This window comes from Argiope bruennichi, chromosome 8, assembly GCF_947563725.1.
Source record: "Argiope bruennichi chromosome 8, qqArgBrue1.1, whole genome shotgun sequence".
Lineage (NCBI taxonomy): Eukaryota > Metazoa > Arthropoda > Arachnida > Araneae > Araneidae > Argiope > Argiope bruennichi.
Window position 1 is genome coordinate 82,218,730 of NC_079158.1, and position 13,218 is coordinate 82,231,947.

A 13,218-nucleotide genomic window follows, 5' to 3' on the forward strand; every position below is an offset into this window, starting at 1 on the left:
TATTCATGCTTAAATTTTCGTTGATGATGTAATGTATATTTGAATCCTAACAAAGAAAGACTTTATAATAACGCCTACATAAGAACTGAAGATTATTTTAATTGGGAATATTCTTTATGATGATGTAATAATGTAAGTAATTGTATTCTAAAAAGATATTTCAGGAGGAAATCGTGAAAAATTTGTTAATATGGAAGAGCGCATTTAACGATATTATAAAATGCAGTAAATTATTTGTATTTGAAGGCCTCTACTTTTTATAACTTTTAATGTTAGAGTCGACAAATCGAATTAAAACATCTCTAAGATTAGATTTACATTCAAAGATTAGCAAAACAGTTGCTTTAATGGATATTTTATAAACTTATGTTCAACTATCAGCTATTATTTCAATCTATTCAATTATTCAGCTATTATCAGTAAATTATTTGTATTTGCCAGCCTCTACTTTTTATAACTTTTATTGTTAGAGTCGACAAATCGAATTAAAACATCTCTAAGATTAGATTTACATTTAAAGATTAGCAAAACTTAGTTGCTTTAATGGATATTTTCTAAACGAATGTTCAACTATCAGCATCAAATCATCAGAAAGCATTTCTATTTATTAGTTAAAACTTATAAAATAAATAACATGACCTTTTAATATGCAGTGATAAGTGTTAAAGGCATAACAGTATATAATTACCCATTTGATAAAACTACCCCCATTCCAAATTGCTATTTAATGTACTAACAGCAGTGACATATTATGACGAATATAACTGAAAAATACCTGAAAGCAAATATTTAATTACAAATACTATATTTATATTATTTATATAAATGCTATACTCGGATGTTTTATCAGGATGAGATAAATAAATTTTTGTAGATACATTGTAAGCACTATTGTTTACATAAGATACAAAAGACGACGGATAAAATTTCAAAATGCAAAATTTTGATTAATTTTAGTACAAAAATAGGAAATAATAAGATGCATTGCGTATGCATAACTTAATAACATAAGTTAATTTTTCGTAATCAGCCACATAACGTATATATTATTTCACTAATAAATATATCGTAATAATTAATGTATGTAATATTTTGTAAACAATCGAATAGTTTTGAATTAGTTGATTAAATAGTTTTGATTAAATAATTTTGATTTGAATAGTTTTGATTAAAATATTTAAAAATAATAAACTTGCTCGATAACCAATTCAATTCATTTAATGTAATTACATTTCTTGGTCTAATATATGTCAACTAATAAGCCTTTTGATTTATTTCCTCTGTATTTATTAAAATATTTTAATTAACATTCCATATCACGCTCTTTTTCTCTTCCATGCTAACATTTTTTTTTCCTTCATTTGTATGAATTCTGAATACCTTTTCAATTAGACAATTTGCAAACAACCAATGGTTATATTTTTCTTCTTCTCAAACTTACCGTCAAAAGCAATAATGCAAATAACCAAGCAGGTGGAACTAATTGAGCAGATGGTTTGGTGACATCATTCTTCATATTTTCGCCTGTTCTTCCGTTTCCTGTATAACAGTAGTCTCCAATTTGTTATGATCAACATTAAGAAATCAATGACAGTTACAGTTAAAAGAAAATCAAAATAATGCAGTCTCATTAATTCATAGATGATTTGAAACGGTTTGATTTATGTATGATTATTGCATCGGATTATAAATTTCTCTGGTATTCATTTCTTTTATTGCAATATTAAAATTTTCAACAAAAAAAATGTGACATTCGAAATAATGGAAGTAAATACCATTTGTACAATAGCATTGTTTTGAGAATGGAAAATGTTTAATTGGCTTGTTTTTATTTAAAGTGAAATGAAATCTTTTAATCGGTACGACGAATTGGAAAAAATAATTTTTTTGTAATAAAGCTTGTCATTATAAACGCCATATTTAAAGAAACATTCTGCTTGTAATATCTCTGTTATCTTTAAAATACAATCTGGCTTATTCTGAAATTCTTAACGGCAATTTTTTTACTTTTATTTCAGGAGTATTGGAATAGTTCTGAAGCTGTCAGTATTATAAAAGAATGTGATGAAAATGAGGCTATGAATAAAGTAAGAGATTTTCTTTAAAGAACTTAAACTAAAATAAATAAATACTGAATTTGAAAATTTTTATTTAGTATTAAGGCTTTTATCTAAGATATATTATTGTTGCTGTTAATTACAAGTATTAGGAAATATTTTTAGAATGCTATATAAATATGGTAGAAAGCGAAGGAATTGGTGTTGCTTAAAAATTACTTCAATATCTTTTATATACTGTATAAACTTTAATTCTTTACATTTTTTTTAATTATAAAAAGGCCAAACGATATAATTCTTTTATTAATTTTCATTTCTTAGAAAATGTTACAGATATAAAAATAGGTTCCCTAATAGCTTTATAATGAGATCTGTTTATGTGTTTTGTGGTACATGGTTTTATCAAAATAATATTGATATAAAAATATTAATATTTAAATTTAAAAATTTAAAGTCTAGTAATTTGCCATCTTTACATCTAAATTAATAATTGTTCATTTGAAAATTTACTAAGCAGTTGCATAATTAGTAACATAATTGTGACAGTAATGTTGAAAATCATCCATCTTTCCTTTCAGTTTAAAATAACTTCTAACTTCTTTTCAAGTCTAATATACAGGGTGTTTATTTAGTCCCGGACCCATTTTGATGTTTAATAACTCATAAAATAATAAAGATAGATTTAAATTAATAACATAAATGGTTAAATAGACTCAAAAAGTTTCATGACCCTTGTCAATGAACTTCCACGTGTGCCCCCTTCGTCGCACGGAGAATATCAAGTCGATAGTCAATTTCACGCCAGGTAGTGGCAAACATGTCGGCATCCACAGAGCCTATTGCGGTTGTAATTCTGGCTTTTAGGTCATCAATGTTCGACAGTCTCCTACTGAAAACGTTGTCTTTTACAAACCCCCAAAGGAAAAAGTCCAGCGGCGTTATGTCAGGTGATCTGGGTGGCCAAGGAATTGGACCTCCTCGCCCAATCCATTTTCCTGGAAAATGGTCTATGCATTCTCCTTAATATCCGCTCGAATAAAACATCACATACAAAAGTACTACATAGAACAAACACATCAAAAGTAAACATAACATTGCAATAGTTGCCAAAAACAAAAGAGAGAAAAATGCAATTAATAAGCAGACGAAATTTAGAAAAGTACAGATATTTAGACTGGAAAATGAAATTATCTGAAGTTAACCACACACGCAGACGATATTTACAAAAGTAAAAATATTCAAACCTGAAAAGGAAAATATATGAGTTATTCCATCAATAAATGCCATAAGTTTGTTTATATCTTCATTATTTTATGAGTTATTAAACATCAAAATGGGTCTGGGACTTTATAAACACCCTGTATTTGTAGTTGTTTGTGAAATCAATTATTAAATTTTTGGAAAGGAGAAAAATTTAATTTCTATAATTAAATGCTTAAATTTACGTTTTCAATAAGACATCTCACAAAAGGTAAATAAACTCATAAAAGTTCGTACTAGTATAATAATTAATAATTTCTTTAAAAAATGTAAGATACATATAAAAATATATTTTTGAATTTTTAAACTGTATATAATCAGAATACTTTTTAATACTAGCTAATTTGAATAGCTTTGAAATAGAAAGTAATTCTGTAGCATCTTTAGAAATCTTTAGCATAAAATGTTTCTTTCTCAAAACACGAAAAATATAATGCAGAGATTTGTAGAGAGAAATAAACTTTTTGACGTAAGATTTATTAAATTTGTGTTAGTTTGTAGCACAATATGGCATGAATAAAAAATATCATGAAATTTCATCTATTCTCTTCTTCCACCATTCATTACATATCATATATTGCTTATCTTCTGTGAGCTCTCTTCATTTCCTGTTTGATGATATCAAGCATGAGCTGTTGTGAAGGTGCCATACTAGTTACTTTGATGATATCGAATTTAGAATAATCTTTCTTTCATGGCTGGCACTTTAAACATACACAGGAATTCGTATATCCTCTCTTTACTGAAAAGATCATTAAACCCTAAAACTAAATGGGGCACTTAACCTCTTTGCAAGTAAATCACGATTAACAGGTGGGTAATATGAAGTTCGTGAATGTTTTAGAGCATGCGCGACGGTCAAGAACTAATTCGGAATCATCTGCTCAGACAGCACGAAATTGTTGCCAACAAATTGTGAATTTCACGAATCGATAAATTTGGAGGGATTTCCAGCGTTTTTGCATGCAAGATATTGATTTTTATCCCGGAAACCCATTATCGGTGATTTTTCAGTGGATTTCCGACCTTATGCATGCAAAGTATTAATTTTTCCTGTCAAAAAAAGTCGTAATTGTTTTTACATGAAGAATACAGGAAGGAGGGAGAGAAGATAAATGATGTGAAAATATAATTTACCAAGAGTGATTAAAAATAATAATGATGCTGCGACAGTTGTTTCTCATATAAAGATGATTTAATTTGATATATTTTTAATAAAATTGAAAAAGAATTTGAGAAAACACTTAAAATTCGATCAATGGCAAAATCATTTCACTAGTGAAAATAAGTTTTTTTTTTTTTTTCCATCTCTTCTTAAATTAATATTTTAACTTTTCAGGTAACCGAGAAAAAATTAATTAAATATGAATAGCGACAAATTTTAATGATAAATTTTAATTATAAAATTAGTACATTTATGTGTTTGGTATGTTTTTAAAAACAAAAAATTTCGCATAATTCTATTTTATCTTTGTCTTGAATATATTTATCGCATTCCAGCAATCAGAATACATTTTAATTTTTATTATTCAATGAGGAATATAATTCTTATTCTTCTTGTCGAATGTATTGTTATAAAGATTATTATTTAAAAATTTAATTACACTTTTGCGAATCATTTAAAATCTCGCATTATTCAATGATGCGATTAAATGTTTAGGTAATTTAATATTTAAGATTATATTTTGAAATAAAATCATTTACACCGCCAGTAGCAGAAATGTATCATCATTGCTTTAAAAATAGTTGTTCAAAATAAAAAGCAAGAAAATAAATATACTTTTATTTCAATTCGTATTTGTTCTTTTTTGTATAATCTTTGATTTGACAGGTGATAGTAAAAAAAAAGAATCAATTTGCCATAATAAATGTAATAATTTCTTGATTACTCAGAAATTCGTATCAATATATCAATATTGATTCGAAATATTCGTATCAATATTAGAATCTCTTCTATTGTTTTGAGCAGACCAGATTGCTTTTACATGAAATTGCTATTTGGAAAGAAAGAAAATGTCATAAAACCTTAATTTTTTGCTTTTCATTAAAATGCAGCAGATTTGTTCCTCAGTAATTGTTTGTGCAATTCTAAGCAATTCTTATTCCTACCATCACTTATTTTCAAATCCTTTATCAAATCTATTTTCATTTGCAATTAAATGAGGTAACTTTAACTCGTTTTCAAACTCAGTTTAACTCGTTTGTACCACCCACGCATTAAAATTGAGGTTGAAAAGAAGCTATAAGTAGGTCAAAATCGAACTTTACAAAAAGATCCTTAGCATTAAAATAAAAATTCAGCGGGGGTTTTGTCCCGTTCCCGTTTTCTATTTTCTCTTGTGGGTCCCGTTAAATTGGTTAACTTCATTAAAGGCTTATCGCTTCCGTAAGCAGAGGTGGTTTTGTTTTCAATGGACACGCCCTTTGGCAATGTTGACAGATCTGTAAGTTATGCATACAGTTAGTTGTGGGTTCCTTCCCTCTTTTTCACTTCTCCCCTCCCCACATCCTTGTCACGTGGTTTTAAGTATGAGGACAGAGCTCTTAACCTTGAAAAAAGATGCTCTGATGTTAGGCTCTAAAAGGTTATTTGACGGTGTGCAGAGGAAGAACACCATCTAAGGTAAGTGCTAACTTTCTCAGTTGTGAAAACTTTTTCAGTTTTTGAATTTTATTTTGATTGAGATTTTTGGTTCGGGGGGGGGAGTCAGTTCTTGGATTGCATCGAGAAAATATCCTTCGATCAAAAATATTTATATGTATTTTTTCATAAAATTTTATTAAAGAATAATAACATTCCCGATGTGCCATTTTGATCAATCTTAGCGTTAAACCGTTATTGATATTTATAGTAAAATAGAATTTTTTCCCTTTTATTTTGCTTTGTCAAATAGAATAAATTAATTTTACCTTACATAAAAATTATCAAATCATCTTACAAGGAAATTCTAAGAAAGAATTTTAAATACATTTCATGCATTATCGTTTGTTGTTATCAATATATTTCTGCCCAAAACCTATTTTTATTATTTTTTTTCTCATTACAATACTTGACGTTTTGTTTCTTTCTTTCTTTTAATTTTTTTTCTTTCTTTTTCATTGATTATGAATGTCTGAGAAAAAAATTTTTTGGTATAATCATACAAAATCTACTTTAATATTACTCGTGTTTATTATTTGTTTCACACTTGATAAGATTTAAAGTTTTTTTTTCCTTGTCTCGTTCCAGACTTAATTGTGAAGTACTTAAAATGTAAAATTATTCAACTCCCTGCGTCAGTTTTGACTAAACATAATCTGATCTTTTAATGTAATACGGTACATTAAACAATGATGGATATGTACTAATGTTATTTACATGACATGTGACTGCTAAATACTACATAAAAAAATTTCTTTTAATCGTATATGATATACAATTCGTAATCATGGAATATATTTAACTGTATTAAAGCTCCTATTGTCACTTTCATTAGAAAAGATATAGAAGAATTACTTTCAATGAGTTTTTTTAAATTATTCTCACTATTTTGATTTTCATTTTTTTTTATTTAAAGAATTTAATTATCTTTGCTGCTTTCTGTGTTTTTAATCCCGAAGCGTATTTAAGTTTCGAATAATTTGCACTAAAATATCTTCAATTACGTAAAAGCATTTCTAAAATTTATAGTTCCTTTCATATGCTAAGATGTTATATGCATTTGAATGTAAAAATTATTTGATTCTTTTTTCATATAAATGAAAAAATACATTTTTTTTCCCGCTTTATTTTCCTTTATATTTTATTTAAATAGTATTAATTTTTTGACTTTTGATCTAAAAAATTTTGTTTAAAATGTAGCTTCCAGTTCATTGAAGTGCTAAATTTTTTTAAATTCATTTTTACGGTTTTTATTTATTTAATTTCATTTTCCACCTTTTTAGTTTAATAAAAGTAATGAAATCATATTTTATATTGTTAGTTTATCAACTATTATGTTTAGAAATTTTTATATTTTTAGAAATTAACATTATGTTTCATAACTCCAATACTGCTTATCTTTATCTATTGTCTTGAAGCACTATTGTTTACAAAAACGTATTTCATAAAGTCATTTTTTTTTTCTTTTGCATTTTAAAAGCATATACAAAGCATTAGAAAATCATTCATTTAATAAAGCTAAAAGAACACTGAATTAACATTCAATGTTGAAATTCTTTTGATCTGTTTAATTTTAGTATGCGCATTTTTCTTTTAAGAGCATTATTTTCATATTTTATAATGCTTGAAAAATTATTCGTATAGTAACGAATATGTTCATTTATTTCATTTTTTTAATCATAATACAAAATGCTGTAATACTAATGCGATTTTCCTCGAGATTTAGTTATAAATAAAACGATTTTAATAATACTTTAGAAAAGAATGAGAAATAGCGGTAGCAAAAAAACAATTATGAAAATTTTTAATTTATAATTAATTTTTTATCAGCAGTTAAAGAATAATATTTTTCACTCATTCTTAATTCAAAACACTTTTCTTCTTATATCTAAGTGTTCAACAGAAATGTATAAGCGGAACTAACAAACCTTGAATTTAAATTCAAAAGGCTGAAGTTAGTTTTCTTGTTCAGATTTCGAACGGAAATATTAACAAACTTTTTTTAAGAACGGTTCTTTTCCTGGATGAAAACTGATTTCAACATGAAACAAACCGTTTTGCATGAACCAGACGTTATAAAACACAAAGATTTCTTACTATCCTTGTCCTCGATTTCAAAGGTGGAATTGTGGTCTCAAATTTTATTGGTCAGCTATAACACAAAAAGGGATATAACAAGCAAACTGGACGAGTTTCTCTTATGCCGGTTTTGGTTTTCTTTTTCTCAAGGCAGTTCTGTCGTTGTATTTTATTATTCAATTTTTCAAATCATGTTAGATAATTAAGTTTGAATTCTGGTTGGTCATTATCAAAACTTAATTGCCCATAACAGACTTTAAGAGGTTCTAGAATATTTCATTAAATGTGAAAAGTAATTATTTTCTTAATATTCATTCATACTTGAAATTGCAACAAAGATAAATTATTGAAAGAGCATGTGTGTACATTATTGATAAGGAAATACAAAGGATATTCGTTTATAATTATTCTGTTCATTTATTTATATTTTAAAATAATCATTTTACTATTTACTAAATACTATTTCTAAAAGAAATAAAATTTGTATAATGGAGATGTATACATTATTTTTTAAATATGGCAAGAACTGTTTAAATGATTATATGTCTGGCCATATTATTCCCCGCCTACTAATATAAATACTCAGTTTAAAGGCAGAAATGATAATTTATCGTTCTAGTGTCCAAGTTAATTTGTCTGCCTATTTAGTACAAAATTCTTAGCACGTATTTATTTGTTAATGCCCAAGAACTTTAAAAGATATAATATGATGCAGAGCTTTTTTTTTTCCCGTCTTCTTTCTTTCTTTTTGCTTAAGAGATCGCTAATCAACCGTAATTTGAATCCATTACGGTATCTTTTTTTTTTTTTTTTTTTTTCCTTCTTCTTGAGATTTTTTTTTCTCTTATAAACTTTTCGGAAAATTGTTATTTTATGTACCTTGTGGAAATTTAATTTTGTTTACATCATTACATTAATCAACTTTAATACAAATTCAAAAGAGAAATTATTTCCTCTTACCACATAAGACGTCTTGATATTTGCCACATGAGGCATAACTCTGCTTCATCTTCCTTTTGAACAAAACAATATAATTTCATGTGTCTGGAGTAAACATCAACATTTCACTTCATATTTTAACTGCTGTTGGATTTGAATCTTCAATAAAATGATGAAAACATAAAGAAAATTTCCAAATGGTTGATAAAGAACGCATATTTTTTACCTGTAGGTTTTAATTAAGAATACATATTCACTGTTTTGTCTTTTATCTCTTCTCGATCTTTGAGACAGAACTGCTAATGGAGCATTGCACTCACAGAAGCATTTAATAAACATTTTATAAAATAACTTTTGGGGGTTTCCTTCAAAATTGATATCAGAATTCAATTCAAGACAAATTAACAATTCCTATTGTTATTTGTTACATTTTCCTATTGTTGTACTTCTGATTCAAAACTCAAAGCCCTACAATGAGAACATTATTTGCTTACATCTGCAGTATCTAAATATTGAATCAATTTTTCACATTTTGCCGCCAACTTTGTAACCCAATTTCTCACTGGTCATGGTAACTTTAAAAGTTATTTGTACAAATTTAATTTGTTTCTGTCATCTTCCTGCCATTGTAATATTGATGGCGAGGAAAATGTTGAACATGTGCTCCTTCTATGTTCCAAATTTGTCAAAGAAAGATAGATCCTAAGACTGGTTCTCAAGGGCATTAATATAAATTGGTCTCCAGATTTGCACCAACTTATTCCCACCACAAGTGCTTTTAAAAATTTCTGTAAATTTATTGTTGAAATCTGTAATCCTTCATAACTGCTAAATTTTCTTCTTTTTCTTTTTGTAATGTGTTACATACTTACTTCTGTAAGCCCCGTGTGATACTTTGTGGTGCACGGGAGTATTATAAATGTTTCAATGAAAAAAAATAGTAGCTTCACGATCGGTTTTTCTTTTCAAATTACCGGAATCTCGCTCGTTCATTTTTCAAATTTTTCTTTCTTCGTCTGATATTGTTGGACGCCCCATTACTATTTTAAATAACAATGCAGAATTAATTCCTATATTGCTTAGGTATTCAGACTATTGCTAGCAGAGAGACGGAAAATTTCCGTTACTCGGAAATGTAAAAAAACCTGAAAGTTAGTCATTAGTTTTTCACAAACGATGTGTTCAAAAGTAGAATTAACAAATATAATTGTTTTAAACTAATTTGCTATTGTTTTGATGATAATTAAAGCTTTACTTTTCCTTTTTTTTATCACCATTTCATCGCCAACTGCAATATAAATAACTGTTATGACATAATAATAATTTTCATTAAATATTTCAAACAATATTGGCAAAACAAATCTCAAATGTTATGGGTCAGGTAACTCGCTATCTACCAAACACAAAGCGAATAAAACGTTTTTACATTTTTAAAAAAACTTTACATAATAAATAGATAATCTTTTACTTCTGGACCATTGATTATTTCTCAATAATAACTTCTTTTTTCAAAATATTAGAATGACAAAGTTTTAAGTTTTGCTTTTATGTATTTTATATTTAGATCTTTGGCTAGAAAGAATTTGTTTAAATTCTAAGATTTATTTTCATTAATTATTTTTTACAAAAAGAATCGTAACGGAAAAATTTCAGATGTATTGATTACTAAGTATAATCGATTTATTTTTGGCTTTTGGAACCTCATTTTGTAACTTTTAAAATCAATTTTTTTTCTTTTTTTTTTTTTTTTTTGCATTTATTTTATCTTAAAGAAAAGAACCTACAAGAAAGAAAATGAAGATGACAGATCATCTTCCTTTTGCAAAAAGAGAATAATATTTTTTTTGTTTTTTTTTTTAATTTTATAGCTTTTTTCTTATGATATTGTAATGATTTTTATTTACTTAATAAATTTTATTATTTTAATATTTTAATGAATTTTAGTTTTAATTTTTCTTGTCCTTGTTTGTATACTTCGTATCATCTTTTTAAGCAGAAAGGGCACAAATATGTGCGCTCGTGCTGCCATCTAGTGGTTGATTTCTCAGTTTATATAATCAGAAAATAATAAACGTAACGTGATATAAACATTCATTTCTGAAATAATACATTTCAAGCATTTAGTCGACTTTTTTTTTTTTTTTTTTTTTTTCTCAACTAACTACGCGTAGAGAAAGTAATTTGGTAATGTAATGAATTAGATGATTGAAATCTCCATACTAAATTTCGATCCAATTATACGCTCTTCCATACATTTTACTGATTTTCTTTATTATTTCGTAAAACCGCGCGATTAAAAGTAATAATTCCAAAGATATTTTTAACATTCACGCTATCATTTTCTTTGAAAATATCTCATAACTTTTGGGTTTTTATATATATATATATATTTGCATACTTATTAACACGTTGTCCATTGAAAATGTTAATGTATTCATTAATATATCTGCCATTTGGCGATAATTAAAAATGCTTTGAAGGACTGTTGAAATTAGAAAAAAGCATGACAATAAAATCGATATCATTAAATAGATAGTTTATAAATTTTTATATGTCGTAAAAACTGTTTCCTTTGGATAAAATTTCCTATAATATTCCTATAATCAGATAATCGAAAAATTAGGAAATCAACATAAAGCATTGGAAAAAATATTTTTTTTTTTTACACTTCTGATTTCAAGGTCTATAAATGAAAAATAAACAAGCTTGAGGGATGAAGTTTGATCTATTTTATTTCTTTAGTTTCTTTCGCTATGCAATTATTAAGTAAACAAAACCACATTCAAAAAGATAGACAAAACTTGGATAAACAAAGATAAATAATTCACTTTTTTCTTAAAACAGTAAATTCGGAAACGTCGATATTCCTTAAAATATTGTGTTAACTTTTCGACGATTACAAAGTTTATGCTAAGTATACTGTGTATGCAAGAAAAATCAATCAAAAATTAATAATATAAGTAAGTAGTTATCGCTGCAGACATAAGATTCAAGGACGTTCCTCAGGCACTATAATTCTTTTAAACTTGGAAACATAATAATTTTTTATTTCCACACGAGCAATTATTTATATTTTTCAGTGTTGTTTAAGTAGAGACTATTTTCTTATGGGCATTGATGAAAAGTATTTCGATGAAAGTGCATGATAGCTTTATCGAGAATACCTTTACTATGGGGAGTGGTAGACTAATTTGTGGTTAAGACTGTTTACTAGAAGTAATTGAAGTAATTTTGAATTTCCTTTCGAATTTTTGATTTTTTGTTGTTGTTGTCGGCTGCAGTAATAATAAAGCTTCATTATTATTATAGCCGAATTCAACACAGAAGACTCAAATTCCCCTAAGAATTTGATATGTTGTAATAATAAAATTGTCATTAAGCGGTATTAAAAAATAATAAAAATATTGAAGTCGTGTAATCAATTAAATGTTAATTTTTCTATCCAGAAAATATTACTTTTGTAAATACTCAAACGACCATCTTTGTCTGGAATAATGGAATTTAAATACATTTCTCAGCTTAATTTGCCAACTGTTTGAACTTGAGAGAGATCATTTTATACTCATCTTTTTTCAGATGAGCTTATTCAGTTATATAATGAAACCGATATATTCCAACCATATGAGAAAGAAAGATTGAGATTTCTCTAAAAATATCATAATTTGAAAACTTTATTCCACCAACAATCATAAATTCGTCCCCCAATGTCTACTACTTTGTTGTAGAGACTCGATTTCATGATCAAAAGGTCATGGATTCAAAATCTAATTCCGCAGAAGAACCTCCGTGGAATCTAGAATCTAGTGCTTGCTATCTGCGTTTAGTGCATGCTAAGTCTGTTGACAATTAAACATATTCAAGCTGGTGAAATGCGCAAATTTGACGAAAAAATGCCGACCTAGATATCCTCATCATCATCTATAAACAGTTCAAAACTACGAATCCTATTTTAACTCTTGCATGCTCAAAACAAGAAGTTACCGTAAATAAACTAAATCTTATCCAATTCAAAGCCGTAATCTAAAAGAGCGAAAAGGAGAAATTTATCACAATTTTTATTTAATAACTCAGTGGCAGATTTGTTAGTTAACAAAATGAGAAATATTTTAAAACACTTATTTATGTTTATTTTATTTATTAATAATTGAAATCATGAAATGAATTATTTTGGCAGAAAATAGCTGATAAGAATCGATTAGAAGTATAGATTAAGAACTACATTTATCTTAAAAATAATTTAAC

The 13,218-nt window shown here is 26.9% G+C and overlaps 1 protein-coding gene across 5 annotated transcripts in view; it reads left to right on the forward strand.

Annotated features, from left to right (window-relative positions):
* LOC129981530 (uncharacterized) overlaps positions 1 to 13,218 on the forward strand; it is a 227,116-nt gene that overhangs the window by 123,998 nt on the left and 89,900 nt on the right. For 3 of the 5 annotated variants that reach the window (XM_056092394.1, XM_056092393.1, XM_056092396.1), the window contains exon 2: positions 2,019 to 2,087. The gene's annotated coding sequence lies outside the window, so the exon portion shown is untranslated. Of the gene's footprint in view, positions 1 to 1,682; positions 1,700 to 2,018; positions 2,088 to 5,857; positions 5,941 to 13,218 lie in introns of those variants that run through there. The other 2 variants (XM_056092397.1, XM_056092398.1) reach the window with 2 other exon arrangements.